We start from the raw sequence: 14,159 nt of genomic DNA, 5'->3' as shown, positions 1-14,159 counted from the left end.
GGGAAAGCATGCCTGGAAGAATGGCAGTAAGAGAGAAGAGGCAGAGTAAGAGACCCAGGGAAATGGTTGGAAGATGTTGCCACTGCCACTGCCTCTGCTCACACCTGTGAGGTTTCTGTTCAGGCAGGACCACTCACAATTAATGCTTCTACCCACATCCAGGTTTGGTGCTGTGGGGACTGCAGATTTCAGGTTTCTTTACGTGATGGCCAAGTTGGGGAGTGCCTGCAGTGTGAGAAATGCCTGTTGGTGTCTCCCAGGGAACAGGAAAGAGAGATACCGGAGGAGGTAGTGAGGCTCTGAATCATCCTCCACCATGAGGAGTTCTTTGATTCAGTGCTGAAGAAGACCTCCAGGACTGTGGATGAAGTACTGCCATAGGCAGCTCTAGAGAAGGGAGAAGACATGGACTCCCAGGAAGGTGGACCTGCAAGCTTGTGACCTTTGGCAGAAAGCAGAAATCTTCATCTCCACCTGTAGCAATTTGTCTGGAGAATAGATATGGAGCCCTAGCAACAGAGGGTGAGGAGAAAATTCCATTGATGGAGGAGGACAAGACAAGCCTTCTCAAGGTTGAAAGGATCAAGAACACTACCACCAAGAAGAAGTGATGGGTGTTGATGGTTGGAGACTCCCTTCTGTAGGGGACAGAGTGATCCATCTGCTGACCTGACCTGTTGTCTCAGGAAGTCTACTGTTAGTCTGGATCCCATATCCAAGATGTCATGGAGGGATTACCAAGATTCATCTGACCCTCTGACTAGTGCCTCATGCTGCTCATCCATTTGGACACCAGTGATACTGCCAGGAGAGACCCAGAGGAGATAAAAAGTGGCTACAGCACTCTGGATGCAAGGGTGAAGGGAACGCAGGCTCAGGTGGTGTTTTCTTTGATCTTTGCAGTCAAGGGAAAGGGCCCGGGCAGGAGCAGGTTCATCCTTCAGATCAATGCATGGCTGTGCAGGTGGTTTCACCAGCAGGGCTTTGGCTTCTTTGACCAGGGGATGATGTTCAAAGAAGAAGTATTGCTAGGAACATCCCTTGCAGCCCCTAACATCTATGATACTATGAAATGATGAAGAGATAGGATCCACATGATGAAGAGACGGAAAAGCATCTTCACAGAAAGGCTCACTAACCCAGCAAAGAAGGCTTTAAACAAGATTTTTCATGCAATGGAGACCAAAGCCTTGAGGTAAGTGGGTAAGTGAGCGATCTGGAAAAAGAGCAAGCAGGTTTAGGCAACAGAGGATGTGTTCTCATTCTTCCTGAGAAATTCTTGTCAATCGACTAGTTACCTCAGGTGCCTGTACATGAATGCATGAAGCTTGAGAAACAAACTGGAAGAACTGGAAGTCCTTGTACAGTCATGGAACTATGACATAATTAAAATAACAGAGACTGGGTGGGAGAGCTCCCATGCCTGTAGCACTGTTATAGATGGGTACAAATTGTTCAGGAGGGACAGGCAGGGGAGAAGAGGAGGAGGAGCTGCACTTTATGTAAAATAGCTATATGATTGCTCAGAGCTCCAGTATGAAGCTGGAGATAAGCCTATTGAAAGTCTCTGGGTTAGGGTCAGAGGTGACAGCAACAAGGGTGATGTCATGGTGGGGGGTTGTGATAGACCACTGCATCAGGAGGAAGTAGTGGATGAGGTTTTCATCAAATAGCTAGCAGAAGTTTCCTGATCACAGGTCTGGGTTCTCATGAGGGTCTTCAGTCACCCTAACATCTACTGAGAAGGCAATACAGCAGTGTTCAGGCAATACAGGAAGTTTTGGGAGAGTGTTGGGGACTTCTCCTTGGTGCAGGTGCTGAAGTGGCCATCTAGAGACCATGCTCTTATAGTTTCATAGTTTCATAATTGTTAGGATTGGAAGAGACCTCAATAGATAATCAAGTCCAACCCCCTGCCCTGGGCAGGAAAGAGCACTGGGGTCATATGACTCCAGCCAGGTGCTTTTGCAATCTCCTCTTAAAGACCCTCAAGGTAGGGGAGAGTACCACCTCCCTTGAAAGCCCATTCCAGATTCTGGCAACCTTTACCGTAAATAAGTTATTCCTGAGGTCCAACCTAAATCTGCTTTCTGTCAGTTTGTGGCCATTGTTCCTGGTTATGCCAAGGGGTGCCCTGGTAAACAGATCATCTCCTATTTTATGTTGCCCCCCTCCCCTGATGAATTTTTAAAAGGCAACAAGATCCCCTCTCAGCCTTGTCTTGCATAGGCTGAAGAGATCCAGGTCCCTCAGTCTCTTCTTATAGGGCCTTACCTGCAGGCCCCTAACCATATGAGTAGCCCTCCTCTGGACCCTCTCGAGGTTATCCACATCCCTCTTAAAGTGCGGCACCCAGAAGTGGGCACAGTATTCCAACTGCAGCCTGACCAATGCCTCACAGAGAGGAAGCATCCCCTTCCTGGACCTGTTTCTGATGCACCTGCTAATGCATGATAGAGTGCGGTTAGCTTTACTTATTACTTTGTCACATTAATGTTACCAGATTTGCCTGTCACTTGAGGTGCACTCATTTATTAGGGGTACGTTTCTGGGGTCTCTGTAATTCTATCAATGTGCTGCTATGTTACTTGTGTTTCTATATGGAGCTGTATCTCTCCCATCTGCAAGTCTTCACCCCCAATTGAGCTATCTTGCAGGATTCAGTTTCAATGAGGCTGGGTTCTTCCAACCACCAAATCAGTCAAACACATATGCACATAAACACACAGATTAACAGGGCATGCCTGAGCCAGACCGGGTTATTCAGCATTGACAGGCAATTACCCTCATATGCCTTGAACACAGTTTATCCCTTATTTCAGAAGGACAATAATAAATGCAGTTAGACACACATACACACGTGCTAACAGAGTATGTCTGAGCAGGCTGGATCTGATCAGCACTTTCAGCTGGTACCGTCATGCACCTCAAAACTCAGCATGTCCCAATCTCTTATCACAGTGGTCCTAGTAGTAAGTCCCTTGATGAGCAGACCCCACTATACTTACAGGGATCTTTGGCTTAGGTAAAAGAAGTGTTGCTGCAGAGCAAATGGGGAGATCAAGGGGAAGAAAGAGTAAATGAGGTTCAGAGAGACAGAGTATAGCAACCAAATTGACCATAACAATTATTTATTGCCAGGTGTATGAACTTATGGTGATACCAGTAGTAATAGCCATACAAGAGAGACAAATAAAACAGTTACAATACTACATAGTTTCTGTTAGGTATTTGGGGAAATCTAGCTCAAGTATGATCAGCAAAAGTCAGGTTTAGAAAGTTGTGCCTGGGGTAAGAAAGGAAAAGTTGGGTTCCTGGAGTCAGAGAGAGAGAAACAGGGAGTTGGGGGGGGGGGGGTCTCACTACTCAGCAGAGCTTGAACCAGTCGAGGTTCCCAGGTGTTTGTTGGAGTTTGCAGACAGGCAGAGCCAGATGGGATGCACCCGAGTGTGCTGAGGGAGGTGGCTGATATGATTCCAGAGCTGCTGGACATCATGTTTGAAAACATTTGGTGATTGGGAGAGGTCCTGGATGATTAAAAAGGGGCAAACTTAGTGCCCATGTTTAAGAAAGGGAAGAAGGAGGATCCAGGGAACTATAGACTGGTCAGCCTCACCTCAGTCACTAGAAAAATCATGGAGCAGATCCTCAAGGAATCCATTACTAAGCACTTGGAGGAGAAGAAGGTTATTAGCAACAGTCAACATAGATTCACCAAGAGCAAGTCATGCCTGACCAACCTGATTGCCTGCTATGATGAGATGGCTGGCTCTATGGATGCAGGGAGACCAGTGGATGTGATAAACCTTGATTTTAGTAAGGCTTTTGATACGGTTTCCCACAAAATTCTCACAGGCAAGCTAAGGATGAATGGACCGTAAGGTGGATAGAAAACTGGCTGGAACATCAGACTCAGAAGATAGTAATCAATGGCTCAATTTCTAGTTGGCAGCTGGGATCAAGTGGAATGCCCCAGGGGTCAGTCTAGGAGCCATTTTTTTTCAAATCTTCATCAACAACTGGGAAGATGGCATAGAGTGTACCCTCAGCAAGTTTGCAGATGACACCAAGTTGCAGGGAGTAGTAGATATGTTGGAGGGTAGGGATAGGATTCAGAGAGATCTAGACAAATTGGAGGATTGAACCAAAATTATCTTATGAGGTTCAATAAGGACAAGTGCAAAGTCCTGAACTTAGGATGGAGCAATCCCATACACCAGTACAAGCTGGGGGATGACTGGTTGGGTATCAGCTCTGCAGAAAAGGACCTGGGGGTTACAGTGGACAGTAAGCTGAATATGAGTCAACAGTGTGCCCTTGTTGAAAGGAGCCTAACAGCATACTAGGCTGCATTGGTAGGAGTGTTGCCAGAAGATCAGTGGAAGTGATTATTCCCCTCTATTCAGCACTGGTGAGATCATATCTAGAGTACTGTATCCAGGTTTGGGCCCCCACTACAGAAACAATGTGGAAAAATTAGAGAGAGTCTAGCAGAGGGCAATGAAAATAGTGAGGGGGCTGGGCATATGATTTATGAAGAGAGGCTGAAGGAACTGGGCTTATGTGGTCTAGAGAAGAGAAGACTGAGGCAGGATTTAATAGCAGCCTTCAAACACCTGAAGGGGGGTTCAAAGGAGGATAGAGCTAGACTGTTTTCAGAGGTGGCAGATGACAGAACAAGGAGCAATGTTCTCAAGTTGCAACAAGGGAAGCTTAGCTTAGATATTAAAAGGAACTTTCTCACTAGGAGGGTAGTAAAACAGTGGAACAGGTTACACAGAGATGTTGTGGAATCTCTGTCCTTGGAGGTTTCTAAAACTCAGCTAGACAAAGCCTTGGCTAGGATAATTTAGTTGGAGATGGTCCTGCTTTGAGTAGGGGGTTGGACTAGATGACCTCCTGAGGTCCCTTCCAACCATTATCTTCTATTATTCTATGATTCTCCTATGAAGTCCTTTATGACATTGTGGAGAGAGACAGACTTCTTCTTGGTGATTTCAATGCCAAAGCCAGAAGGGATTCGATCCTTTAGAACAAAACCATGGGCAAGGAAGAAGTAAGAAAGGTCAACTCCAAAAGCATCCTCTGTTTGGCCAAAAGCACAGAACGTTGACTTACCATTACGAACATCTTGTTCTGACAGAAAACAGGTACGAGGAATCATAGCAACTTCCACAGTCTAAGCATTGGCATCTAATTGACTATGTTATTGTTTGTGCCTGAGATCGCTAAAATATCTGTGTCAACCGAGCTATGCTAGGAGCTTATAATTGCTGGACCAATCACCAATTCATCTGATTGGTTATGTCACTCAATCTGGCTCCCAAATAATTTCTCCAGCAGAAGCAACATCAACGGAAGATCAATGATGGAAGAACTCAAGCAAGATCTCTTTCACTAGTGCCTCAGTGAAAAACTGGTGAATTTCAGTTAACAGCAATGGGAAAATATTGGCAGTGCTTGGGATGCATTCAAGCCCACCATCATTAGCACCTGTGAAGAGATGCTTGGATTTTCTACGAGCAAACAACAAGACTGATTTGATGAGAATGACTGGGAAATCCAAGAGTTGTGGTGGCTGATCAATCACAAGCACAAGGCCTTTTGCGCCAGGCAGAATGACATCAACTCCAAACAAAAGAAATTGAATCACCAACAAGCCAAGGCAGAGATCCAAAGGAGAACCTGCAATATGAATCATAGAATGAAGAACAGATTGTGCAAAAACAAGGTAAAAGAAGATCTACCTGATATCTACAATATGCACTTTTTTTTCCAGTGCCAGCAAGGCCAGTTATGGTTCGAACACTCAGGGATCAACCCCCTTGAGACCTAAAGAAGGAGGAGACCTGATCAAGGAAGGGGGAGCCATCAATGCCCATTGTAAGGAACTCTTTGAGACTGTTGCTGACAAGAGTGTTATCAACTCCATCCCACACACCAGTCAGCAACAGTCTTGGAATCCCTCCAACCCTTGATAAGCTAAGAAAAGCCATCAAGTAGATGAAGAACAACAAGGCATCTAGGCCTAATGGAATCCCACCAGAATTATCAGGCATGGGGGGAGTGAAGCTCATATCACAGCTCCATGCCCTAATCTTAAGCACTTGGAATGATGAGAAAGTCCCAGATGACCTCAGGGATGCCATGATTGAGACAAATACAATTGTGGAAATTGCAGAGGAAAAATCACTGTGAGAACTCTCATGAACCATCTCCTTCCACTGGCTGAAGAGCTCATCCCAGAATCTCAATGTGGGTTTAGGGCATCAAAAGGAGCAACTGACATGATTTTCACAGCTCTCCAACTTCAGGAAAAATGCAAGGAACAACATGAACCTCTCTACATGGCTTTCTTTGACCTCACAGAAGCCTTCAACTCTGTCAAATGAGAAGCATTGGGGAGGATCCTTCTGAAGTATGGATACCTGCCAAAATTCATCGCCATCCTTTCTCTGCTCCATGACAATATGTAAATGATGGTTGTCAGTAACAGATCCCTTTGAGGTTAAGATGGGGTTAAGCAAGGCTGCATCATCACTCCAACATGCTGCTTGAAATTCCTTTCTGCAATGCTACATCTGACCATCAACAAGCTTCCAGTTGCAGTGGAACTAAACTACTGAATGGATGATAATCTCACTCAACTCTGAGCAAAAAAACAGGACCACTCTGATCTCAATGATCGAGCTCCAGTATGCTGATGATGCTTTAGTCTATGCTCACTTGGAAACAGATTGACTTTAGGCAATCATCAATGTCTTTACCAAGGCATACAAGAAAATGAGACTGACACAGCATTTCTTAATGAGCAGTTCCCAGCTCTAGTAATTCAATTTATGGTGAGACTCTGAAGAATGTTTGAGTATTTCCCATGTCTTGGGAGACATCTCTCAGAAGGCTGACATTGACAATTAAATCCTGCCTCACCTTAAATGTGAAACTGCAGCCTTCAGATGCTGGAGGAAATGGTTATTTGAAGATCCTGACACCAGATCCAAAACCAAGGTCGTGGTTTATCAAGCAGTTGTGATCCCTACCTTATTCTATGGAGCTGAGATGCAGACAACTTACAGGAGACACCTCAAGTTGTTGGAGAAGTATCATCAACACTGCCCATGAAAGACCTTTGGATCCATTGGGAAGATACATGCACCAAAATTAACATCCTCTTGCAAGCAAACACCATGAGCATTCAGATGATCATCCAACATCAGCTTCACTGGTCTGGCCACATCATCCAGATGTCTGACTCCACACTCCCAAAACATGTTTTTTTTTTTCCTCCCAGCTCAATCAAAGCGTACGCTCAAGAGGAGGGCAGAGACAGTGCTTCAAGAACATCCTGAAGGCCAACTTGAAAACATGCAACATTAACTCAACTCATTGGAGACTATCACCTGAGACCGCCACAAATGGAGGAAGAGTCTGCTGCAAGGATCTCAGTACTGTGAAACCTTTTAATGAGAACCAGAGATGGAAAAGCAGAAGAAGCAAAAGCAGCTTGTCATGGATTGAATCAAGAATCTAGAGCCACCCACTGCACACATAAACACATGCCTGAGTTGGAACAGAGTCTGTTGATCCTGGATCAGCCTTTTCAGCCATCTTCAGACCCACAAATAGGACAGTCACTTAAGACAATCATCCTCAATGGCAAGGAATTGCCAAATGGAAGATAATGAAAGCTATTTTTATACATCCCAAAACTGGGGTTTTTTTCCTTCTTATCTGTATCATGTGTCCTGTACATTTCACATTTGTAATGGGTTTGTTTATAGAACAGATTTAAATAATAAGAAACATGTTTGCAAAGATATCTTATTATAGATTTTATTTACGTCTTGTGGTGGGGGAAGAGAATAATGTCTTTCTCTTAGTGTGTCATTTATCAGCATGCACAGTGGCTCAGAGCAATTTTGTTCTCTTCTTACGTCCCAAGTGTCCTGATATAGATTTTTACTTGTGCAAGCTGGAATGAACCTTGAAACTCAGCTTGATGCTTCTTGATGAGCTATATTTTATTGCCTAAATATTCATTCATATATTATGGGGGTGGAGAATGACAGTCATTCTCCAAAGTGACCCTTTCAGTCTTCTGTTTCTCTGAATATGTATTCCTACTTAGCTAAACTCTTGCAAAGGCAGGTATGAAATCTTTCTTGATCATCAGCATTAAATTACCAATGGTAGATTTCAGGAGCTTAGGGCTCAATCCTGCCAGGACTAAAAGCAATGAAATCCAATGAATAAAGTTGATTTTGCAGACTTTGCAGTTGATAATATAGTTAGTAGGAGATGAGGACATGCAGCAACATTATTAGAATAGATCCTTAATCTACGTGGGCCAGACAAAGAAAGTCTGTGAGGTGCTTATCTACAGGTATTCATGATTTACGACTGGCAGCAATTACTAAAATATGACCTGCAATCCTTCAAGGAGACTCATAGACATCGAACCAGTTTCATGTTTATGTTAAGTGAAGAATGAAACCAGAATACTTTCTGTGCATCATGAAATTTCATAAATCAATATTTTGTCTTTTTTTTTTTTTTAGCCCTTCTGGTATGTGTAGATATTGGAAGGAACATGAATGTGCTCAGAATAAAACAGATGTTTAGCTCGTTGAATAGCTATAAACATAAGGTACATTAAGACAAGAATAAAACAATGTTTTCTTAATATATTTTGTAGACTTCTTTCTTTGTCAAAATGCCACTACTCCAGTACAGTAGTCTGAAAGCCTGTTAAGTATTGCTGTTCTACCTATCTTGTTACGTTTTCATAGAATAGTTGATTTAAGTATGTAGTAATACTATATTGATAGTGTAACAGAGAGCCTTGGGCTCCTATTTCTTTAAGGGGAAAACTGCAGCAGAAAGAGCCCCAGGCAGCTGAACATGGGTTACCTGCAGGAGGGAAGGCAGCCGGGGAACAAATGCAGCCTAGGCAGTAAGCTCCCCATTAAGGTAACGGGACACAGCTGCAGCCAGTCAAGAGAACACCTGAGCAGAAGGGAGAGGAGCCCAAGGATATAAACCTGGCTTTCAGAGACTGAGAGGTGGTATAGTTGTGACCTCTGTTGAAAGAGGAGTTTCTGACAGTTCAGACTGGTGAGGAGAGTAAACTGTAGGCAAGCCAGGTACTCCCAGACTCAGAGTATGGCAGGGTGGCCTGGGAGTGGTGTGATAACACAGAGCAAGGAATTTTGAGTTAAAGTTGTTGCTTGTATTATTTTTTGTTTTAAGTTTAGACTGGTTGACCCAACGTGGCTAGAAGGGACAAAGTGGAGGCCACTGGGGTGCTGTCGGCAACAATCAGCATAGGGACCTGCCAGGGTCAAGGACCTAGTGGGCTGCAAGTGGCAGGAATCTGATCCCTGTACAAGGGCCATAGGCAGATTTACAAGAAGAGCAACCTCACTGTGGGTCAGACACTGTGGGGTGGAGGGGGTGCTGGGAAGAGCCTACAGCAGTCTCACCATGAGCCCAGGTCACCAGGGGGGCTGAGCAAAGCTGTGATCAACCTGGAGAAGGGATGCCAGGCAGGTGAGCAGAGCTGAGAGCACCCTTGCTTTGGATCAGGGATGCCATGGGGCTGAGCTGAAGCAAGAGTAACCTAGCCCTGGTCAGGGATGTCAGGGGATTGGGCTGAAGATAGAGCAGCCTTGCCCTGGGTCAGGGATGCCAGAGAACACACAAGGCTGAGGCTCAGAGAGCTGGGTCCAAATTAATGGACAGGGCTGGAGGTCAGCAGCCACAAGAAAGGGAAGCTAAAACCAATAGGGCTGAGGCCTCTACAAGGGACTGTGTACAGTGTACAGCAAAACATCTTTGAGGCATGGCCATGCCTGCAGGGGCAGAAGGAGGCCATGACTAAAAGTCCTAAACATTAGATAAGGGGCATTTGTGCTGTATGTGGTGACTACTGGCTCATAGTGCCAGCTGGTCACCAGTAGGTCTGTTGGGGTAGAGACACCAATGGAGAACAGAGTAGCATGAAGTCAGAGGGCCAAGGACCCAGAGACTTAGAAGGGTTGGTTAAACCACTAAAAGATAGTGAGAGCATTCTAGGGCTCAGAGGTAGCCTCCAAATCAATATTAAAGGAACATCAGGATATGACAGCTGTGACAAACAAAGGCTAGTTTGTATAGAGGACTAGAAGTGCAGGGTAGGCTTAGGAGGTGCAATGGCCACTCTAAGGGCATGTCCTGTCACAGATAGGAAAAAATGAATTGACACAAAAAAGACTTTAACTGAATTACAAACTTGGTTTCAGAAACTCTATTATATATGATAACAGAAAAAAATAAATAAAACAGAAATGGCAAACAAGCAATACAACCTCCTTGATCATCTGAATTAAAATTTAGTGAAGTTTGGAATATGTCTTAAGTTTTATTTGAAAAAATAGAAGACTAATTTCATACATTTATATCAAATATCTACAAAATGAAATGCATCTGATAGTAGTATGGCTGATTCTCTAGTATACATCAGTAGAGCTGTATTCATTTTGGGAACCAATCTGCATTTATTGAGAATTTGGCCCTTAATATAGAACTATAGCTGTTAACAACATATGCATTCTGATTTTTCTCATTTTCTATAATACATATTGAGTTTCTAACTTTTCCTTATGCTCCAAAGTATTTCTCAGAAATCTAGTGATATATATTTGGTGAATACCATTATATTTGAGAGAGGTGTGCCAACTAAAAAGGATGGAATATTGAAGTAAAGTTATGTAAACAAATTGATGTTTTGTGTGATGTTGTTCCACCAAACTTTCAATCTTCAGTTGGTTTTATATTTGATGTTCACTTTAAATGTGTTGGGATAAAGATGTTAAAATCAGGCTTTACATTTTAATATGCTTTTTAGAAGCTGCTGCACTACAGCCAGAAATGGCAGATTTCTAATACATTCTATAAGTAAATAGGTGATGGAAATATTTTTTTAAATGTTAATTATTTAAAAAATATAAATCTCACTAGAATTAGTTTGCTAGCAACATAGAAAGCTGACTCTTATACATTTTTTCAGTCAATATTTCCCTATTGATATTTATGGGTATTTTGAAGGCATGAGTTTATAAATCAGGCAAAAGGATTTTATTTCTGCTATACTTCATTTTTAGGAAGGAAGAAAAAAAATCTTTCAATCTTAGGGTTGGAAGCAATTTTCATGAGTCAGGATTTCCTCTTCCTAATCTATCCCACGTAGATACCTATCCAACCGGCTCTTGAAAACCTCCAGTAAGGGACTTTCCACACTTAGCTTCTCTGGGCAGCTTGTTTTATTGTCCCTCTGTACTTTCTTTTTTTCTCCCACTGTGATTTGATCTAAATCTGCATTGCTTCAGCCCCTGACCTCCTCCTGTGCCCTCCATGACAGGGGAATATGATGTTACTACATCTTCCTTCTGACTGAAAACCATTATTATATATCCCCTTAATCTCTTTTTTTCCCAGATTAAATTGACCTTGTTCTTTTAACCTTTCTTTATACAACTTGCATTTCCATTCTTTTAGCATCTTTGTTGCTTGCCTCTATATCCCCTCCAGCTTCTCTATATTCTTCATACAATGTGCTGCACACAATATTTATATACAATGTATTATCTTGGGTTAGGGACAGAAATTACATACAAACCTATATAATTGGTTCATCTGTAATGCAACAGAAATTCAGTGGACATAAACTACTTTCAAAATGGTCAAAACCAGTTTAAATAAAATTAGGATGGATGTAGTATCAGATTTAGCTGATTTGGTTAAATCAGCTTCTTGAACTGCTGTCCCAGATTGCCTCCAGATTCAGGTGCCTGCTCTAGCTGAGCAGGGAGGCATAATGGCACTCTGACTTCTGACCTAGGCCACTGCAGGAATGTGGCTGCATTTCCAGAATCAAAAGTGAATGTCAGTTCACTTGTTTATCACTTCAATTTGTGCAGCTTAGACTAACCTGTGGAGATTGAATTGATTCAGCCTCAGACATTTTTAGCCTTAATGCAACACAAAATTACATTCAGGTTTGTTTGTTTTGACATAGCCTCATTGCTGAACTGTGTTAACTTTGATAAATAAATATAATCTAAAGATTTTTTTTCAGTACTGCCTAGTCTTCTGTTGTATATGTACATTTGTTTTTAATTCCTTTTGTTCAGCATCTCAAAGATTTCCTGAGATTTGAACTTCGTTTTTGTTGTTTGCCTAAATTCTCTAATTTATCAAAATCCTTTTGAACTTTGATTCAAAGTATTGGCATCCCCTCTCCATTTTGCACTGTCTCCAGATTTGATCAATATAACTCTATTTTTGTATCCAACACATTAACAGGAAAAAATGAAACAGCACTAAGCCCAGAAAGAATATATGTAGAATCTCAACTTAATTCCTGCCAGTCTGACATTGATTTCATAAATAGTAGCTCTTTGATGCAGTTATTTAGCTAATTATCTGTCCAGCTACTGGCATTTTTTTTCTAGACTACATATCTACAGCTTGCTTAGGAGACTGTCATATGGAATTATGCCTGAAGGGAAGTCCTCTATCCCCAAAACTGAGGAAATGGAGTTCTGTTGGAAGAGGTCCTGGACTAATGAGGAAACCTATCTCTCCTCAGACAAGGAACCAATCTCTTCTTTCAACCTTTTTGTAAGGTTAAACTAGCATTCAGATCAGACAATGATATTTCAAAAACTCAGGCCTGGGAGGGGGGCCTTTGTCTGGCCCATGTAGCCTGGACCCCAGGATCTTGGAGTTCTTCCTGGTGGTTCAGTTCCAAATATCCTTCGTTTCTCCTCCTCCCTCATTCACAATTGCAAATATAACAGCCATTAATGACATGCATCTACCTATCTCTCAAGTTGTCCGTGAGAAAATGTACACTGCCAGTGGCTTCAGGATTGCTTCAGGTAATTCATCTTTGAGTGAATTCTGCCAGATCACTGTGAATTAAATTCATTCAATTTAATCAAAAGTTCACTTATTATGTTTGCTAAGCATGCTCTGCAGCCTTTCTCCTTCCTTGTTTCTGTTTCTGTCTGTTACTTCTGCTAATCATCCACTTGCAAGTTTGGAGGCTTCTTTTTGGGCTGGGGAGGAAGTCTGGTTTTGTTTGGTTTGATTTGTTCTTTATTGAGCGGTAGACACCCAGTCTGTCTCTTCTGTCAGAATTATTTGGGTATCATCCTCTAGTTTTCTTTTGCCAGTTGTCAAGTTTGCCTTTTTTCTTTAGCCAACCTATATAATTTTGTGCTAGTTTTTCCAGAATGCATCTCTGCGTAATCCTTCCTTACTATGTTCCTTTCTATATTTCCTTAATGACATGCCCTTTCTTCTACTTTTATATAAATATCTTTTTGAGTTTCAGATAGCAGAAGATCTCTTTGTCTAGCCACAACAACCTCTTGCAGTGTTTCCTTTTCCTCTGCCTTGGAATATTTTGATGTTGAACTCCAATATTTTGTCCTTAGGAGTTCCCAGTTTTCTGGAACTCCTTTTATTTTTATTTATTTATTTACATAATTTTTATCTACTATCACTATGACTTGGTTGAAATCTGTTTTTGAAGTGTCCTGTTTTGCTGTTCACATTAGGGCTGTACAAAGCTTCGGTCCCTGATTCGATTCAGTGCCTGAATCTTCAAATCTAAATTGAATTGGAGGACCCTTTAATCTCTCCAAATTGATTTGAAACCCTATGAATCAATTCAATGTTTCGGACATAGACACAGCTTTAAAAGTTTTTTTTCTGCATACCTCTAGGTAGCAGGACCTCTGAACACCGTGGTGCTGGGGCAGATGCAGCATTCCACAGAAGCATGGGGGGCCGCAAGGAACCCCAAGGAATAACAAGGTCCAATGGTCACAAACTCCTGCAAGACTGTTTTAGGCCAAACGTAAGGAAAAGCATCTTTACTGTCTGAGCCCCCAAGGCCTGGAATAGACTCCCTGCTGCACCCCTGACCTCCAAGAGGTGGCGCAAGCACCTACACTGAATGCTTTTAAGAAACATTTAAATGCTTATGTTGCTGGGATCCTTTCACCCTAGCTGACTTCCTGCCCCTTGGGGAAGGGGCTGGACCTGATGATCTTACGAGATCCCTTCCAGTCCCAATGTCTATGAAATCCTTTATTTTTACTGAGACATAC

Source organism: Alligator sinensis, unplaced genomic scaffold, assembly GCF_000455745.1.
Source record: "Alligator sinensis unplaced genomic scaffold, ASM45574v1 scaffold1150_1, whole genome shotgun sequence".
Lineage (NCBI taxonomy): Eukaryota > Metazoa > Chordata > Crocodylia > Alligatoridae > Alligator > Alligator sinensis.
The sequence above is the reverse complement of the archived record's forward strand: the minus strand, read 5'-3'. Positions refer to the sequence as shown.